This window comes from Hemiscyllium ocellatum, chromosome 4 (assembly GCF_020745735.1).
Source record: "Hemiscyllium ocellatum isolate sHemOce1 chromosome 4, sHemOce1.pat.X.cur, whole genome shotgun sequence".
Lineage (NCBI taxonomy): Eukaryota > Metazoa > Chordata > Chondrichthyes > Orectolobiformes > Hemiscylliidae > Hemiscyllium > Hemiscyllium ocellatum.
In genome coordinates this window covers 56,857,198-56,873,306 of record NC_083404.1, presented here as the reverse complement: position 1 = coordinate 56,873,306, position 16,109 = coordinate 56,857,198, and the positions used below count along the sequence as shown (strand labels likewise).

General features: G+C 40.0%; 1 protein-coding gene across 2 annotated transcripts in view; it reads left to right on the top strand.

The window, feature by feature from the left end:
- The first annotated feature begins 6,795 nt into the window (after positions 1–6,795).
- atp6v1c1a (ATPase H+ transporting V1 subunit C1a) overlaps positions 6,796–16,109 on the top strand; it is a 90,777-nt gene continuing 81,463 nt past the window's right edge. Inside the window, exon 1 of one of the 2 annotated variants that reach the window (XM_060823249.1) lies at positions 6,796–7,028. The gene's annotated coding sequence lies outside the window, so the exon portion shown is untranslated. Of the gene's footprint in view, positions 7,069–16,109 lie in introns of both variants that reach the window. The other variant, XM_060823250.1, reaches the window with a different exon arrangement.

Here is a 16,109-nt window from a genome sequence, read left to right as displayed (position 1 = left end):
TTGTAGATTTTACAATTTGGTGACAGGAAACAGCCTCAAATAGATAACTTACGACGAGAAAGAAGAAGAATTGGAAAGTCATGTCCAGTTAGGAACTGTAAATGGTGATGTTGAGAGAATTTGGATGAGTGTGAAGTGAATGGCAAGTATTGGCCCAAGAGAAGAGATTAGATTAACGTTTCCTGCTATATTAGTTACCTCTGTCAAAGGTTTCTGACAGAAACTTCTCTTTTGAATACGTCTCGAAACATCCTCTTCCTATTATTTTTTTACCCAATTTTCACATAGACATTGATTCACACATTGCCATCACCTGCCTTGACTCATGTTGCTGCACTATCAGATTACTTTTGTATTATCCAATGAACAAAGGATTTCTTGAATATTGAGAAAATTTAAGCCACTTTTTTTTAGCGTTTCTGCTCTAAACTCAATTCTTTATGCTAATATGCTAGGGCATTTTGAGATCAAGAAAGAAATGATGTTGGATCTCTTGAAAAGCATTAAGGTGGATAAGTCCCCAATGATAACCACCCCAGGTTATTGAGAGAGGCAAGAGAGGAGATTTCTGGGGCTTTGACTAAGACCTTTGTATCCTCATTAGCACTGGAGAGATCCCGGAGAACTGGCAAGTAGCTAATGTTGTTCCTCTTTCAAGAAGGGAAATAGGGTTAATCCAGGAAACTATAGACCAGTGAGTCTCACATCGGTGGCTGGGAAGCTATTGGAGAGAATTGATAGAATTTATATGCATTTGAAAAAGCATGGCCTAATTAGGGACAGCCAGCATGCCTTTGTGCAGGGCAGGTCATGTTTTACTAACTTGATTGATTTTTTTGAAAAAGTGACTAAGGTGATCAATGGCAGTAGAGCCATGGATGTTGTTTACATGGAGTTTAGTAAGTTTTTGACAAGGTCCCTCATGGTAGGCTCATCCAGAAGATTAAGATGCATGGAATCCATGGTGACTTGGCTGTGTGGATTCAGAATTGGTTTACCCATAAAAGGCAGAGGGTAATGGTTGAAAGGTGTTTTTCAGGCTTCGGGTCTGTGACTCGTTGTGTTCTGCAGGGATCCATTCTGGGACCTCTGCTGTTTGTGATATATATAAGTGATTTTGATGAAAATTTAGATGAGTGGGTTAGTAAGTTTGTAGATGATATAAAGATTGGTGGAATTGTGGATAGTGTAGAAGGTTCTCAAAGGAAACAACAGGGGATAGTTCCAAATACGAGCAGAGAAATGGCAGATGGGGTTTAATTTGGGTAAGTGCGAGGTGCTGTACTTTGGGAGATCAAATGTTGAGGAAAGGTGTACAGTTAATGGCAGAACCCTGAACAGCATTGACATCTTGAGGTTCAAGTCCATAGCTCTCTGAAAGTGCCCACAAAAGCATGGTAAAGAAGGAATATGGCATGCTTGTCTTTATTAATCAGGGAATTGAGTACAAGAGTTAGGATCCTATGTTGCAGCTTTATAAGACTTTGGTTTGGCCGCACTTAGATTATTACGTTCAATTCTGGTCGCCACATTCCAGGAAGGATATGGAGGCTTTGGAGAGTGTGCACAAGAGGCTACCTGGATGAGAGGGTCTGAGCTATAAGGAGAGACCAGAAAAAAACTCTGGTTGTTTTCTCAGGAGTGAAGGTGACTGATGGGAAACTGATGAAATTATTAGATGCATAGATGGGGTTGATGCTAAGAATCTTTCTTCCAGAGTTGAAATGCCTAAATCTGGGGGGCATGCATTTAAGGTGAGAGGAGGAAAGTTTTTTACACAGTGGGTTTTTTGAAGAAGTAACAAAGAGGACTAATGAGGGCAGAGCAGTAGACGTGATCTATATGGACTTCAGTCAAGCGTTCGACAAGGTTCCCCTTGGGAGACTGGCTAGCCAAGTTAGATCTCATGGAATACAGGGAGAACTGGCTGTTTGGATACAGAACTGACTCGAAGGTAGAAGACAGAGGATGGTGGTGGAGGGTTGTTTCTCAGAATGGAGGCCTGAGACCAGTGGAGTGCCACAAGCATTGGTGCCGGGTCCACTACTTTTTGTCATTTATTTTAACCATTTGTCATTTATTTAAATAATAAGAGATATAGTTAGTAAGTTTTCAGATTATACCAAAATTGGAGGTGTAGTGGACAGTGAAGAAGGTTACCTCAGATTACAACGGGATCTTGATCAGATGGGCCATTGGGTAGAAGAGAGGCAGGTAGAGTTTAATTTAGATACATGCTAGGTGATATATTTTGGGAAAGCAAATCTTAGCAGGACTTATACACTTAATGGTAAGGTCCTAGGGAGTGTTGCTGAACAAAGACACCTTGGAGTGCAGGTCCTTAGCTCCTTGAAAGTAGAGACGCAGGTAGATAGGATAGTGAAGAAGGTGTTTGGTATGCTTTCCTTTATTGGTTTGAGTATTGAGTACAGAAGTTGGAGGTCATGTTGCGGCTGTACAGGATGTTGGTTAGGCCACTTCTGGAATATTGTGTGCAATTCTGTTCTCCTTCCTATTGGAAGGATATTGTTAAACTTGTAAGGGTCAAGAAAAAATTTAAAAGGATGTTGCTAGGGTTGGAGGATTTGAGCTACAGGGAGAGGCTGAGTAGGCTGGGGTTGTTTTCCTTGGCACATTGGAAGCTGAGGGGTGACTTCATGGATGTTTATCAAATCATGAGGGGCATGAATAGGATAAATGGATACAGTCTTTTCTCTGGGATGGGGGAGTCAAGAACTAGAGGGCATAGGTTTAGGGTGAGAGGGGAAAGATATAAAAGAGATCTAAGGGGCAACTATTTCACACAGAGGGTGGGATGTATGGAATAAGCTGCCAGAGGAAGTGGTGGAGGCTAGTACAATTGCAAAACTTAAAAGGCATCTGGATGGGTATAGGAAAAGGAAGGGTTTGGAGGGATATGGGCCAGGTACTGGCAAGCGGGACTAGATTAGGTTGGGACATCTGGTCGGCATGGACAAGTTGGATCGAAGGGTCTGTTTCCGTGCTGTACATCTCTATGATTCTATGAGGAATCTAGAATGCGCTGCAAGGGTTGATGGTAGAGGCAGACATGATAGGAGCAATTAAGGACTTTGAGATAAGAAGATTAATATGCAAGGAATGGAGGGATGTGGGCTGAAGGAAGTAGAAGAGATTAGTTTAATTTGGTGTCATGTTTGGCACAACATCATGGGCCAAAGGACCTGTTCCAGTGCTTAACTATGAATACCATGCATTTCCCTTCTGGAAACAGTGTAATAAAGATTTGCAAAATATTATCAGCAGTTGTGAATTTGGAATCTAAAGAAGAGAAAATTGATGTTAGTTGTCAGTTATGTGAAATCCTTTTCTTTAAGAGGTCATAGTCATTTTTGAAGTTTGAATATCACTTTAAGAAAATATGTTAAGATACATTGATTTAAGTGAGACTACAGAGGAGATGGTCAAAAGCTAGAATCATGTTTCAGCTCTTTAGAATGGAATTATATCAGCTGATGGGCAGCTAATTTGTGAAATCTTCAGACTGGAAAGAAATATTTACTTATTTTAGCAGTTCAATGAAAAGGACCATGAAAGATCATTATTTTGTCTTCAGATTCAGAAGTAAGAGTCAGAGAGATAATCTGTTTTTGCAAGGTTTGTAGCTCAGGTTGAGGTTTAGGGTGTAGGTTTGCTCGCTGAGCTGTAGGTTTGATATCCAGACGTTTCATTACCTGACTAGGTAACATCATCAGTGGTGACCTCCAAGTGAAGCGAAGCTGTTGTCTCCTGCTTTCTATTTATATGTTTATCCTGAATGGGGTTCCTGGGATTTGCGGTGATGTCATTTCTTGTTCATTTTCTGAGGGATTGATATATGGTATCTAGATCTATGTGTTTGTTTATGGCGTTGTGGTTGGAGTGCTAGGCCTCTAGGAATTCTCTGGCATGTCTTTGCTTAGCATGTCCCAGGATAGATGTGTTGTCCCGGTCGATGTGGTGGTTTTTTTTCATCTGTGTGTAGGGCTACGAAAGAGAAAGGGGGTCGTGTCTTTTTGTGGCTAGCTGGTGTTCGTGTATCCTGGTGGCTAACTTTCTTCCTGTTTGTCCAACGTAGTGTTTGTGGCAGTCCTTGCATGGAATTTTATAGATGACGTTGGTTTTGTCCATGGGTTGTACTTAGTCTTTTAAGTTTGTTAGTTTTTGTTTGAGAGTGTTGGTGGGTTTGTGTGCTACTAGGATTCCGAGGGGTCTCAGTAGTCTGGCTGTCATTTCTTCATAAAAGACCCAGTACAACCCATGGACAAAAGCAACATCAAGCTTTGTTTTTATGTTTTGTGTTGTAAAGTTTTGTTAAAAAAGTTGGCAATCTTGCATAAAATGAGTGGCTAATTACCACAGTAACAGAACTATAAAAATAAAACTTTCACCTATGATTTCACTCTGAGAGCTGACTTGTCCAGTAGTACTATCATCGTTCTCAACCTTTGTGTCATTTTTGAATTCTGAATAAGTCATATCAGACTTTAAATGTTGACTTTCTCTCCACAGATGCTGTCAGATCTGTTGAGATTCTTCAACACTTCGTTTTATTACAGATGTTCAGCATCCACAATATTTTACTTTCATTTCAGTGTTACATTTAATCCTGTATTGAGCTTTTGGCTTCATCTTTTTTGAACTGAAAATGTGTTGCTGGTTAAAGCACAGCAGGTCAGGTAGCATCCAAGGAACAGGAAATTCGACGTTTCGGGCCAGAGCCCTTCATCTTTTTTACTTGGCTTTGCCTTGCCCCAGTTTATCTTTGACACCCTCATTCAGTCTTTTGGTCCCTCTAGTCTGGGCTATCTCAATGCACGCAAGTCTCGCATATCTCCCACATTTTACTGTCTCTAATATGAGCTCTGCTGCCTATATCATAACTTCATCATGTTCCATTCTTCTATCACTATTTTGCTTGCTGATTTACAGTGATTTTTAAAAAGTTTATTAAGGCCTTAATTTTAAAATTCTAATACTTGCTTTTAAAGTGCTCCATTCCTTTTTATTTGTTTGAACTCCACTAGCACCACTACTGATAAAGATAGCGGTAGAGTAGGACATTTTAGCCGGAGCTTCTCTGCTTCGCCAGTTCCTTTTGCTTTCTCTTGTTCGTCTTTTTTGCAGTTTCCCCCCGTTTTAACTTCTTAAATTACCCCACCCAGAGGGAATGGAGGTGAGTCCAAGTCCAGCATGGCATGGAGAACGAATCGAAGACTGTGCCAGTGCAGGAGCGAGTCGTGGCCGGGTCCCGGGGTGGGAGAAGACCGATCTGGGAGGCAAGTCGTGGCCGGACCCCACAGCGGGAGCAAACCAAGCCCAAACTGACCTCGGAGGCCAGTCTCGCCTTGAACTGGAGCAGACCTGAACGGTAAATTCCGGAAGCGAGTCACGACAGAGCCAGAGCAGGAGCAGACCGAACTCAGGCTGACCTGGAAGATGAGTCCCTGAAGCAAGTTACGACTGGAGCCTGGAGTGGAGCCCAGGCTGGCCTGGGAGATGAGTCCGAGTTGGAGGCCGTGTTCTGAAGCTTGGTGGGCACAGACTCAGTGAAAAGGACTGGAACTGAGTACTTTCTAAAGATACTTTTTATTCATATTCTAGACTTTGAGAATTTGAGCATTTCTCAAAACTTTGTGTTCCTATGCTATTCTTTATCATTTTTTTCAAATCTGTAAAAAACACTTAAGTATCCGAACCTCAGTATCCTGTACTGAAGATGGTTGAAAAGAGGCAACTTTACAAACTTTTCATTGCACTTATTCAAGCGCACTTGACAATAAAGGCTATTCTATTCTACACCCTTTAAGATGCCACTTTAATGTAAGTTTGACCTCTGCAGCACCTCAATTGTCTAAGCTCCACCATTGTTGATTTACTTACAACTGTTTGGGCAAAAATCTGGAATTGCTTCTCTCCCCTCCCTTAAGATGCTCCTTAAAACTATTTTGACAATCTGACATTTTAACTAATTTTGTGACTCAGCCGCAATTTATTTTATAAGGCTCATAAAGGGCCAAAAATGTGTCACAAAAATGCTTTCATAAAGAACTTTCTTCTTACAAATACATAATGGTACTTTGCGTACTATTCCTTTGTGCTTTGGTTTTTGATTTTTGTTTAGTCCTGGTCCCAAAACTTTTAAGCAAACTTCTATTTTGATTGCAAAGGAAAGAACTGTGGATGCTGTAAATCACAAACAAAAACGCAAATTGCTGGAAAAGCTCAGCATCTGTGGAGAGAAAGCAGGAGGAAAGGTCACTTGACCCGAAACGTTAACTCTGATTTCTCTCCACAGACATTGCTGGACCTTTTCTCGAGCCTCAGCTTTTCCAGCAACTTGTGTTTTCGTTTTCATTTTGAGTTCTATTTCTGTATGGCTTTTGTTCCATGTGTTGGCTTTAATGGCTTTTGCTTTCACGCCTGGATACAGAAAACCACAGGTCAGAGTATATAAATGTATTTCTCCAAACTTATGCACATTCATAAAAAGACAAGAATATTGCATTCTTGTTACCCACATCAACTGTGAATGGTTGCCCATGTTGCTGTCCACGCTGAGAAAATGTTTGAAACATCACGAAGAGTAGATCATAGAAACGTGTGCATAATACACTAGCAACAGTAAGTAAACAATGACTACAACATCCACCCCTACCAAAATTGCAATTTGCACCAGGAAAGCAGAAAACGATGATCAATTAACAGTGTTGAAGTCATGACTGCACATGCGCAGGCGGTCCAGCCCACACTGAGAATGCGCAGATGCTTGAGGCTCAGCTGACCCGAACGAGCCCGGAGGCCGCGTAAGCGCGTCAAGGTCAGCTGACCCACGAAGCCCAGAGAATGCGCAGGCGCGTGAGGTTCAGCTGACCCACCGATCAAGGACCAGGTTGCTCAAGCAATGTGAGGGAAGAAGAGGAGGAGGCGGCGGCGGCGGGGGGAACGGTTACTGAAATACTGACCGTCAGGAGCGGAGTAGCACTGTCTTTCCCCCAGTCTAACAGGCGGTACGTCATTCTACTTTCTGCAGTGGGGCATATTTGAAAGGTGATGGTTGTCTTGTTATGGTTGGGTTTGGGCGGTGGGAGACGTGGGACGGTTGTTTGTTAAATGGAGAGAGAGATAAATTACGAGGGATAAGCCTCGGGCCCCATTGGAGACTGGCCCGATCCTCCTTCCTTTTCCCTCAATGAAGGATCAACTGGTAGATTGAGGTTGTCACTGCCATTGAAGGCCCCAGCTTCTGGCTGTCACTGTGCGAGCATCGCCCTTTCCTACGTCTGTCAAGGGCTGCAAGTTTTAGGGAAGTGTAAACATCAGTTGAGCAATCGCTAAAGTAATCCACTCGCTTTAGCTGGAAAAATGTTCGTCTGTTGTGGTTGAGTATGGAGCGTTTTTGAATAAAATAAAATTCATCCATCTGTTTAGTGCATGACTGCTCTGTTGTTAACCCGTGTAGAAGACACCACAGAACAGGGGTATATGCAATAGCGTTTGAAGTACGGTGTTAACGCATTTTCTGGGAACTGCAATCAAAGACTCTGGTGTTCACATTTTTTCCTGTATTTTGTGGGGTATGAGCAACACTGGCTCAGTCAGCATTTGTTGCCCAGAGTCACATGTAGGTCAGACCGAAGGCAGATTTTCTTCTGAAAAGGAAATTCCTCTAAAGTGCATTAATGAATCAAATAAGTTTATCGCCAATGGTTGCATGGCTGACATTAGAATAACTTATTTTTAATACTGTTTTTTAAAAAATTAAATTCAAATTCTACCAATGGACATTACATGATTCAAATACATGTCAGGGTCACTATAAACAAAATGTTAATTGTGTTTTCTCTCCATAGATGCTGCCAGATGTGAGTTTTTCCAGCAATTTGTTTTTATTCCCAGAATATCGGCCTAGGATTCTGGATTACTAGTCCAATGATTTTGATCCCTTGACTTTCAAGAGTTCTGATTCTTTATTTAAAAAAATGACCAAGTAGTGTATAAAGCAAATTTTACTAGGAATCTGATTTGGATCTCACTTTCATGAGATTTTTCATGTTGAATTGACATTGAAGGGATTTTGCAGTTCATTTATGTATAGATGTACTGCTATCATTTTTATTGGTATTCATATTCCTTTCTTGCAAATGTGTTGCCATGCTCTGTAACCTACACTAATTTTGAAAAAATCTTTTTTATTTCAGTCAGAATGAGAATGATTGATTATGTTGTAAATTACAGGTTTGTGTAGCAAATATCATGGAAGCATAACAACTAGGAACAGGAGTAGGGTTTTCAGCCATTCAAGCCTGCACTCCCATTTGGTATGATTGTGGCTGATGGTTATGTTACCAAAGCAGAATTGTCACTAAAGTGAATTGGATCTCCAAACTGGCATTCTTCTTGTTTATGTGTAAATGTCTTGGCATAACATGTCTCAACTTAAGTAATTTTTGAGAACTTGAGTTTGGATAACAATTGTTTTCCCATTGCAGATGCTGCAATTGACTATTCATGGGCTTTTTTTTATGAAATATCTGGAAAGGTTGATTAGATGAAGCAATTAGATTGTCAGGTTATGTATCTAATACAGTAGTTTATACATTTTGTTCATACTTAGGACTTTTCTGATCCCACTGATCAGTGTAGAGATGTTGTAATATCCCATATTCCTGCAGCCATCTGTGATTAAAAGGTGTACAATCCCATTTCCCTTTTTTGTTTAGGAGAGTCTACTATATGCTGAAGCTACATATTACATCCTGCAACAGACTTCTTTACAACTGAATAGCTTGTAACCTTGATGCATCTCATTAAGTTTAAAATTGATCCCATATCATTCTCCAAATGCAGAAAATTAGCTGACCACAAAGGAATGATTAAAATCCTGTATAATTTTAAAAATCTCCTTTTGTGCCTTTCCTGCATTGAATAGAAAGTCAATGAAAAATTAAACATAGTGCTCTTAGCTGCAACCTCAGCATTGTTTTATTTAAATTTATTGTTTTGCGTTCTGCACCCTAATATATATCACCAAAAATGCTGATGGCCTTTTGTGGCACTTAAGTATTTGAATCTCTCAATTGTCTGTGTTCACCCATACCTTCATCTTTCAATTGAATATATATGCCTTGTTGTTCTTGCTCACTTGTTCCATGTACTGGAAATTCTTTCTGCTGTCAGAAACAAGTTCTGCACAGTAGGTTGCCTCTTTAGGCACCAACAACTAAAAATGGATACAGTACTGATCACCGGATACACTAATCCCCATCTTTTCTGAGTCTGAACAATATTCATCTATCCTGACTGTTTGTTGTCTGCCAACTAAGTTTCTAACTAGATTTACTGTGTCTAGAAACCAAAAAAAGTCTGCTTAGTTTTCAAAAGGAAACATCTTTCATGATGTGCCACATTGAGCATTTCGAAGAAGTAAGTACAAAATTTGATAAGGATGACTTTTCATCTGTAATTTAACTTTCAAAAAGCCTTTGCAATAAATTAATAAATAAGTGATTGTGGGGTCTGGGGACAGGTAACAGCATGGATAGTGTGCCAGTTTTGTTGCAGAGTTAACAGATGGTTAATCCAACTGATTGAAGGTGAGAAGGGTTGGAGAATTTGAGCTATAGGGAGAAGTTGCATAGGCTGGAGCTGTTTTCCCTGGAACGTCGGGGGCTGAGGGGTGACTTCATAAAGGTTTATAAAAGCATGAGGGGCATGGATAGGGTAAATAGACAAGGTCTTTCCCGGGAGGGGGGGGGGGGAGAGCGGAGTGGAGAGAGTCTAGAACTAGGGGGCATAATTTTAGTGTAAGAGGGGAAGGATATAAAAGAGACCCAAGGAGCAACCTTTTCAAACAGAGGATGGTATGTGTATGGAATGATCTGCCATAGAAAATGGTGGAGGCTAGTACAATTGAAACATTTAACAGACATTTGGATAGGTATACGAACAGGATGGGTTTGGAGGAATATGGGTCAGGTGCTGGCAGGTAGAATTGGGTTGGGATATCTGGTCGGCATAGACAAGTTGGATGGGAGGGTCTGTTTCTGTGCTGTAAATCACTATGATGCTATAAGTCTTACATAATGAGTAATTGGATCACTTCACAATTTGATATTAATTTGGGTTTTAGTATTAGGATCACAATTTCTAAATTTGCAGATAGAAACAAGTTGCGGAGTGCCACAAATTAGAAAAAAAATTGAATTTGCAGATTACACGCAAATTTGGCAATGATAATAGATAAATTTGAGGTTTTACATTTTGGCAATCATGGAAAATAGTGAGACAGTTTAACAAGGCTGGAATTAAATCAAGCTTATTATTGTGGCTTCTATCTAGTGGTATAGAATTGCAAGTAAAAGTCTTAAACTTGAATCTAAGCCTGGTTAGACCAAAGCTGGTGTATTGTATTCAATTCTGGTCACTATTATAAAAGGAATATGGAGGTACTGGTGAGAGTGCAATGAGAATTTACAAGGATGATACTAGACATATAAGGATATATCTATTAGAGGTTGAACGGACTGGTCTGTTTCTACTGAAGAGATGGGTGAAGGTTGATTACATTGGTAGAGTTGGATAAAGGAAGATGGGAGGAGAACTGAGTTGAAAGCAATCATCTACATGGAATATTTGGGTCAAGTTACGTGAATTGTATATTTCATGCTTTCTTTCAAATCACTTGAGTTGCATTTTTGATTTCTGAAAATCCTGGCTCATTTAATTGATTACCTTTCTTTAATGCAGTTTGATATCTTTTCAAAACTATTGCTTTAACATCCTATTTGCATTTAATATCAATCACTCTCTCTAATATCATTTTTCATGAATGGTATCAGTAAAGGGTTAGGAGCAGGTTATTTGCACTGTAAAGCTAGAATTCAATGATACCAAAGTAATAGTGAACAAGGATGTAGTTGTGAAACAGGATGGGTTAAAATTTGATAGAGAAAAGTATTGGAAAGGCTGTTGAACTAATTGGTGAGCCACCAAGTTTAAATGAAAGTCTTTTGAGGATAATGAGGGAAGTGAGGTTGGAAACAGCAGAAGCACTAGTCATAATATTCTAACTTCTCTTGGACACAAGCAGTGCCAGAGAATTGCAATTGTGAGCAAGAATGTAGCTATGTTTCCAATGCAGGATATGGGGCAACTTCATTAAAAATGGGTTCTGTGATCCATTGGCATGAATCCAGTTGTACCTAAAGTTTTTAATATTTGGTATTAGTAATATTCACCATGCTTGATACAAAGCAGAACAAAGAACAACAAAATAAATGATTTGAAAGCATTTGGTTTTGCACATATATGAAGGTTTTTCAGTGGACTGTGTTCTCAGGAATGACTGGTATTCGACAGTACTCTGTTATTGCTCCTGTCAGCCAGTGTGACTCTGAGCTATGTAATTCTTTTTAATTACAATTCCTGTCAGTAAAGAGCAGTTTTTGTTGGCAGATTAGAAGAAGGTATTGTGTGTGTGTGTAAGTAATGTACATAACTGTATCTCCTTATCAAATCTAGGATGAGGTGATTTGGTTGATAAATACTGCCTAGCTCCTGGGCATAGGTTTAAAAGCATCCTTCAAATTTTACACATGCATGCTCTCCATCTGGCAATGGCCATAAATGCAGTGAGTGCAAGGATTAACCCAACCACTTATGATGGGAAATTAAGTTGGTTGAATTTTGGTCAGGCAGTGTAGTTGAAATGGCTCACATGAGTTTCCAAAAGGCATTTGATAAAATTAAATGTTAGGTTTGAATGAATTGAATTGAATAATTAATTGTCACTTGTATTTAACAAACCACAGTGCAAAGTGTAATAAGTCACCATGATCTGGTGCCAGTTTGAGTTAATAAAGATATAAAATATAACTAAAAACAGAGTCCTTCCTCCCTCCTTGTGCTCCGCTCAACATCAGTGGCAGGGGGTATGCTCTATACCTATCAACATCCCTGCATCACAGTTCATTCCAGAAGGCCAACATTGTTCCAATACCACAGCTGGTTTACTACACCGCCGCTAAGATCTGCCAGCAATACCAATTCCGGTCTACTGCATTGTCATATCTGAAGTCCAATGTCCTGATTCTGCCGACTGCAGAGGCTACCCTGCTGTCACTGCCATCTTGAAAAACCAGTTCTGCTGGCACTACTTCAAGTCTTGCATTGAGTCCACCAATGTTGAAGACACCATGTTCTGGCGCCATCTGTCTCTGTTGGGCCCGCATTCACTGTCAGAAGCTCTCTGAAGGTTTGCTGTGCCCCACATTGGGCTCACTGTCCTTGATAAACCGACTCCTGTCACTATTGTTGCACGTACTCGGGAGACCAGGCCCACTCTTACCCTGCTAAAGGTGCCGAAAAGGACTCCAAAGAGGAAAAGAAAAGAATAAAAGTAAAAAGGGGAACAAAAAAGCAGATGGATGTGTGTGAGCTCTGGCTCAAGAGCTTGGACATAGCACCACTACTCTACCACCATCTTGATAATAAAGTTAAAGTCCTTGGAGTAAAAGGGATGGTGTCAACATAGATCTCAAGTTAGCAGGGTGACAGGAAGCAGTGATTTGTTGTTTGGGTGGAAGCGATGTCTGCAGGGTTTGTTGAAGATCTGTGTTAGAACCTCTGCTTTTTTCAATGATGTAGATTTGGTTGTTCAGGGAAAAATTCCAAAACTTTGGATAACTGGAAACTTGGTAGTATTGTAAACAGAACAATGTGAAGGATAATTAAGATTTCAAAAAGGCATGGCAGGCTAATGGAATGCATGGTAAAGTGGCAGAAGAAACTTTATACAGTGAAGTGTAAAGTGTTATATTTTAGTATAAAGAGTAAGTAGAGGGAAAAAAAGGATCAGTTTTTAATGGAGTGAAAGATCAGAGAAACCTAGCAGTATATTTGCCAAATTGTTAGGTACCAGGGAAAGTTGAGCAATTAGTTAATACTTGACACTGGGATCTGTAAATTGAGGCATAGAATACATAAGTAAAGTAGTCGTGATTTGGAGATGCCAGTGTTGGACTGGGGTGTGATGAAGCAGCAGTCCGAAAGCTAGTGTGCTTCCAAAAACCTGTTGGACTATAACCTGGTGTTGTGATTTTTAACTGAGTAAAGTAGTTATGGAGAACCTGGCCTCAACTGAAGTATTGTGTAAATGTCTGGACAACCTATCTTAGAAAGCTTATGAGGAATTTAGAAAGGATATATCAAAGATTTACAAGCATGGGTCCAGAGGTGAGGGACTTCAGTAGTATGGATAAATTGGATAAGCTGGGATTGTTCGCCTCAAACAAGTGAAAGTTAAGAGGGGTTCCAGGTAATGAGTGGTCTAGGCACAGTAGATTGAGTGAAACTGTACCCACTGACCAAGCGATCAGGAATCGGAGGAAGCTGGTTTAAGGTATAGATATATAGCAAAGAATCAGTGCCTGTCCTCAAACAAAACAAAACTGCAGTCCATGTCATTTTATTGCTGTGCATCATATGGACAGTAACCAGCACCTGGAAAACATTAATGTTTGTGATTTACTAGTGAACAGCTGTGTTTCCCAGCTGACATGCTTGTGAAAAGCATGCTGGAAATTTCCTACTTCGCACTCTTTCCTCTCTATTTGCCCTTGTGCATGTAAAATATTAAAATAAAAATGTTCAACAGCTTGCAAGTTTATCAGCATCAGAGGTCACTGGGCTTTTAAAGGGGTAAAGTAATTTATTTTATCATCTGCACTTTTCAACAATTTGTGAGGGAAACATACTGAGCCAAGGCTTTATTATACAATGTTGTTGAAGATTTAATCTATGAAACAAAAATAGCGTGTTCAGAATGCCTTGAATTAAATTGTTGTTTCCAATAAGGCATGATTAGATCAGGAAATTTACTAGCTGTGCTCCCTTGGAACCAAATCGAGTTGATATTAATTGTCAGATTTTATTTGTCACTGTACATTTAGACTGGGAATTAATGTTTTAATCATTTTTAATGGTGTTTTACAGTTACATGAAGTTTAATATGAACAACTTCAGATTAATAAAAGTAGACTAGACTGAGAGTGAGGGGAGGATAAACTTATACTCAATTTGTTTGTTTCTTCTGTGAGTAAGAATGGGACAGGAAACAACTAGCACAAGACTTTGGTAAACTGATCATCAGGAAGTTGCTGGAACGCTTGGGTATTTTTCAAGAAGTGAAAACTTGGTGATTTCAGTTCTGGTCCTACTGTGTAACACGTGATTTGTCAATTCTCATTTGAAAATGTCAGTCATAGAGATGTACAGGACAGAAACAGACCCTTTGGTCCAACTCGTCCATGATGACCAGATAGCCTAACCTAGTTTAGTCCCATTTGCTAGCATTTGGCCCATATCCCTATAAACCCTTCCTATTCATATATCCATTCAGATGCCTTTTTAAATATTGTAATTGTACCAGCTTCCACCACTTCCTCTGATGGCTAATTCCGCACACGCAGCACCTTCTTAGTCTGGACTGTCCCACCCTAGGACAAACACTTTCTCTATTTACCCTATCCATGCCCCTCCATATTTTATAAACCACTATATGGTCACCCCTCATGCTCCAGGGAAAACAGCCCTACCTTATTCAGCCTCTCCCTGTAGTTCAAATCCTGCAACCCTGGCAATATCCTTTCCTTTTGAAAGTTCTTTGACTTAATTTTCTTTTGAGCTTGTATTTTACTATGATTCATTCTTAGAATAGCGCATGCGAGTTCATATATCCAAAATTTTTCATATGAAATATATTTGATATGCTTTCTACTTTGTGGAGGGAGAGAGGAAGTATGTGTCATTATCAGAGACTAATTAGCTAGCATCTCTGAACAACCTTGCCACAATACAGAATGGTATGTAGGTACCATGCTTTTCTTTTTCTTGCCTATTTTCTGTCCTACTGCTTTGAATGATATGAATAAAACTGCACCATGATTCCAAACATACAGGCAACCATGCATAACCATGCCATGTGAACCTAAATAGTAATTATTCAGGTGACAGCTGATCCCAGTCTTGCCTTTATCCAATATCTGCGCATGTACTTATCAGCCAGGATTTCTAATCCTGCCATGAATTGCGTTATCTTTCCTGAATGTTGAGGCAAATTTTATGATTGTCGGTATAACTGATTACAGCAAACTTGCATTAATTGGTAATTGAGACTCAAACCTCTGTTCTGTATTGCTTTACCTGTTGCATCGACTGGCTTTACCAGGTAAAGCCAGTCGGGATTCTGTGTAAAATTTCATGTACTTATGACGCCTATCTGTGATTCTCTTTAGTTATAGGCAGGCAATTTTCTTCAAAAGAAATATGAGTAATAAAGTTTGTAAGAAAAATGGCAGTTTTGCATTCAAGTGTCAATGCTAAATATGTAATTAAAAACTGAAGTTCCAGCAATGCAGTTTAAGTTGAGTGCTGAATTATTGAGGTATTATCTTATAACTAAGACATTAGAGAGCACCATGTCTGTTCTCCTTGGATAAATAAGGCCCAGTGGCACTACACAGAACAGCAGAGATGACTTCATGCTACTCTATGACTGAGACTTGGTTGAGGGAAGGGCATGGTCTGTAACAAAATATCCCAGGATATCGATGTTTCAGGCAGGATAGAGAGGGAGTTAGAAGGGGTGGAGGTGTTGTATTACTAGTTAGGATACCACAGCTGTGCTGAAGGAGGGCACTATGGAAGACTCGAGCAGTGAGGCGATATGGGCAGAGCTCAGAAACAGGAAGGGTGCGGTAATAATATTGAGGCTGAACTTCAGGCCTCTCAACAGCGAGCATGAGATAGAGGTACAAATATGTAAACTGATTATGGAAAGATATAGGAGCAACAGGATGGTGATAGGAGATTTTAATTTTCCCAACATTGGCTGGGATTCACTTGGTGTTAGAGACCTAGATGGAGCAGAATTTGTACGGAGCATCCAGGATGGTTTTCTAGTGCAGTATGTAAATATTCCAATTCTGGATGGGCCATACTGGACCTGGTGTTGGGGAATGACCCCGGCCAAGTGGGTGGAGTTTCAGTTGGGGATTACTTTGGGAATAGTGATCACAATTCTGTAAATT